Below are 4658 nucleotides of genomic sequence, written 5' to 3'. Positions count from 1 at the left end.
CAAGTTGATACCTTAATCGCACATAAAACCATTTAAATGTAAATATTTATATCAATTTATTTATGAAATCAAATTATATATAAGGAATTATATATATATATATATATATATATATATATATATATATATATTATAAATCATTTCTAATTATAAATTTATTTAGTATTGATAGAGATCAAATTTCTCATTATGTAAATTTCATTTTGAGTAGAAAATATGAAAAGATATTTGCATCTCAAGAAATTTTAGTTCCTAATAATATTATATATTTTTATATAAATAAATAAAAATGGTAAGTTTGGTAGGACATTTTCAATCATTCATTTTAAACAAAGCAAGTACCATTTATAAAAAGACATTTAGTGGCCTCAACTTGCCCATTGGGAAACTAGGTCTATTGGCCATTGAACCACATTATATGTCATTTAAAATATCAATAATTTAAGTCAATCAAACAAGGCCCTATATGAATAAATGTATGGAAACCATCTATCACCTAAACAACTATAATATAGACTACTAGCCAGCATATACATCAAGACAATTCAACAAAACTAGGTGCTATCATAGCCATACTAACTATTATGCATCAGAGGACTTGCACGAGTTGGGTCCTTAGCACTCGAGCCTAATAGTTGAGAGTGAGGAAGACACAGAATGTGTTGCTCAATGCGGCCAAGAATGTAATGCCCCACTTAAATCTTATCCTGCAAATTTTATTAATGTTTACATTATCTGAAAATATTGAGAAATATTGGTCTAATATAAAATTCATGATTTCTATTATTCAAATTCACAACTTACCTTCTCAAATTTAATATTAGGTAGGATAAGGTCTCCTTCCGTTATTTCAAATTATATATGTCTTCATCTCACATTCCCTAATGTACCCTCACATTTACTTGGGAGAAGACATGGTCCTCTTCAACTCATTATCATATATATATTCATCTCACATTCCCCAATGTATCCTCACATTTACTAGGGAGAAGACATGGTCCTATCCATTTAATTACATCTCACATTTCCCAATGTACCCTCACATTTACTTGGGAAAATATATAGTCCTCTCCATTCAATTATATATATATATATATATATATATATATATATATATATATATATATATATTCATCTCACATTCCCAAATGTACTTTCAGATTTACTTGGGAGAAGACATGGTCATCTCCCATTAATTTCCCAATTTTATATTCATGTCACATTTCCAAATGTACTCCAAGCTTTACATCAGAGAAGAGAAGTCAACTGTAAGGATGGATGAGAGCTTAATGACATTAATGAGAGGTGGTTGAGATGGAGAAGAGAAAGAGGGTATAAAAAGGGAAGGGGGAAGGGAGAAAATGGGAGGTGGAGTCTTGCTTATGATTTTAGGGTTGATTGTGATTTCATGATTTATTGTGATTTTTGGAGACCTTAGGAACCTTTGGAGGTTTCTTGGGTTGTTGAGATGAGGGAAATATTGTTTATCTTGGTCTGGATTATTCATCTTGGACACACACACTACATCTGGTTGGACTTGGGCTCAGAGGGCTAGGGAACCTGTGGAGGTTTCCTGGGCTAGGAATTATTTCCTAGTTGGCTAGGAGGTAAATCCAGTTGGGTCAGTCAAGAGGAGCGTTCAGCAGGAGCAGCAGCTCAAAGGCATCTCCACCAGCCACCGGTACAGGTATTCTTCTATAGATTACTCAGGTAAATTTATTAAAATGAAATGTTCTCCATAAGTTATAAGGATTAGAACGTAATTGTAAAATTTTATTTGTTTAAAAGTCTTGTAAGAAAGTAAACTATTGTCTTTTATTGCATTTAAATTCATTAGAAATAGATTTTTTAGAAGACCCTAGGAAAGGGCTCTTACACATGGTATTAGAGCTTTGGTTCAAAATCTTGACCCAAAGCCCACTAAACCCCAAACACTGATAGAAGGGTTTTAACCTCCGACCAAACCCCAAATACTAATAGTAGAAGGGTTTGAACCTCTGACCTTGTGGTTGTTAATATGTTGTGGTTAACAACCACACACTTGCCAGTATCATTGTCGTGGTTCGGTCCTCCATGGCATGAATGAGGTGGCATTGGGACTTTTGCTGCAGACATCTTCATATAATTCCAGTGTTTAGAATGATGCAATGTGGGGATTTTCAACAAATCATTCTCGTTCTTGCTTTCTTTCAATTCTACATGCAGGGATTGCACACTTAAACCTTAATAGAGAAAATCACATTTCGACCTCCGGGGCCACGCCAGGAAAAGCATATGTGTGGGATCAATCGAGTGTGGGAGCAACATCCGCTCCCCAAGTTTCCATCGAAAGAAGCAATGGAAACTCGTGTTAAATAAACTGCAATATAGGATGACATCCATTTGAAAGAAATTGATTTCTTTCAAGGAAAAGATTGTTTTTGACATTGAAAATGCAAATGCTAGATGGAGGGAATGTTGCTTTCAGAGTACCTAGTACGGCAACTTCCGGCGAGCTGAACAACATTCCTGAGTGCCAGATGCCAATTGTGACTTGGGGTGTTGTGCAGGGAGAAAGGAGAAGCTTGTTTCTCGAGTGATCATTTGTGATTACTTGAGAGGTATCGGGATAGTCCTTGACGAGCTGGAACACTTCGAACTTCCTTTGACAGTGTATGTTAGGAAAGAAAGGATGGACTTCCTACAGAGATTAGGTCTCACCATTGATGACATAAATCAGGATCCACTCATGCTCGGTTGTAGTGTGAGGAAAAATATGGTTCCCATCCTTGATTATTTGAATAAATTGTTTAAAAAGTAGGAGCTTCTAATTTTTCTTAGAAAACATCCCCAAGTGTTGTATGCTAGCGTTATTACAGACCTTGTGCCGGTTATTAAAATTCTGTGAGGTCTTGACATTGAGAGAATCGACATTCCAGTAGTATTACAGAAGTATCCCGAGATTCTGGAATTTAAACTTGAAGGGAAAATGAGTACATCTGTCGCTTATTTGGTCAGTATTGGAGTGAACCCAAGAGACATTAGACCGATGGTGACACAGTGTCATCAGATTTTGGTTATGTGGGTTGGTAAAGTGATTAAACCTATTGTTTCTTACCTTGAGAATCTAGGACTTCCCAAACAAGTTCTAGCTAGAATGATCGAGAAGAGACCGTATGTTCTTAGATATGAGCTGGACGAGATAATGAAGCGCAATGTGGAAAGTTTTCATAGTTTTGTTGTACGGCGCAAAGCTCTTGCTTTTGTTATAGCATTGTATGCACAGAGCCTGGGGCTTAGTTTTAAGACTTTGGTATAATTTTAGAGAAGATGCCACAAGTTGTAAGCCTTCCTCATGTTCCAATTAAAAAACGAGTGGAGTTTTTTAGAGGACATGGTTTCTCAGATGAGGACATAGCAAAGATGGTAGTTTCTTGTCCCCAACTACTTTTTGTAAATGTGGAACTCATGAAACGTAGTTTTTATTTTTTTAAGGCTGAGATGAACAAGCCATTAGAGGAACTTGTAGAATTTCCATCTCACTTTACATACCACCTAGAATTCAGAATCAAATCTCGGTTCCAAAGAATGTCAAGAAAGGGTATTAGATGTAGCCTAGCATGGCTGCTTAATTGCAGTGACCAAAGGTTTGAAGAAAGACTGGAAGGTAACTATATTGAGAATGAGGACATGGGTCCATTATTCTCTATGGGTGGAGCATTGGAATCACCAAGAGATGTTGTTGATTCAGAAGAGGAAGATGAGGAGAATGAGGATGAAATTTTCTACAGATGCACAGTTTCTGTTTAGTAATTAATGATCTGCATTCTACTATAATTCATACATTCTGTAAAATAGTTTTCTGTTGTCCTTAAAATCACGAATATGTCTGAACTTTGCTTCAAAATTCTCTCACGGTCTTCTGTATAAAATTATTGTTTTTTTTTTCGCTTTAATTTTGAGAATCTTGTTAGGTTTTAGACTATAATTCTATGAGAGGTTTGTCTAGTGGGTTTGTATTCTTGTGTTTCATAAAAAGAGGGATTGAAAATTAAAACAATGGCAGAACCAATTAAGAAAAATTTCCTTTTAAAAGTTCAATCTATTTTTTTTAGAGTAAGCCGATCTGTCCAAATGTTGATTTCCAGCCGTGAAGATATGGATGTAGAGGTACAAGGTCAGTAACGTTGTAAATGGGTGGGCCTAGCATCTTAAAGGGAAATTATCTTTCATTGAATCATGCGACATTTCTCCATTACAGTACCTCAAACTTATGGAAAATAGACATTATAGAACATCAGTTTCGGCATCAATGTCTAGAGACAGTGCTTCATATGCTAGTATTTCTAGTTTCTTTTTAGGGCTGGAGTTTCCTTGTAGTCATGACTTTAGAGGGCTGTAACTCTAATTGTGTTATTGTGAAACTCTTTTTCAAGTAAATATATGTTTTATTTCTCCCACGAAAGGATAAACGCTCGATGGAATCCATGATAATGTTATAGGTGACAAGAAGACCTCATTTCTCGTTGTTGAGAAAAGTGTGCATATGGCATTGTGACATGTTTGTATGTATAGACAAACTATGGGACTCCATGGAGATGGGGTGTTGTTTTACTCCACACTTACATATGTAGAATATGATGCATTATAAAAGAACCTGTGGAAACTGGTTGTGATAC

The 4658-nt window shown here is 35.6% G+C and overlaps 1 pseudogene; it reads left to right on the top strand.

Moving 5' to 3' along the window:
- Window positions 1-2274: 2274 nt before the first annotated feature.
- LOC149213676 (uncharacterized) lies at window positions 2275-3789 on the top strand (annotated as a pseudogene).
- The last annotated feature ends 869 nt before the right edge of the window (window positions 3790-4658 follow it).

The sequence above is a fragment of the Pinus tabuliformis genome, chromosome 1_1 (genome assembly GCF_031772625.1).
Source record: "Pinus tabuliformis cultivar Carrire ecotype Pingquan chromosome 1_1, CPIR1, whole genome shotgun sequence".
In the NCBI taxonomy this organism is placed as follows: Eukaryota; Viridiplantae; Streptophyta; class Pinopsida; order Pinales; family Pinaceae; genus Pinus; species Pinus tabuliformis.
The sequence above is the reverse complement of the archived record's forward strand: the minus strand, read 5'-3'. Positions and strand labels throughout refer to the sequence as shown.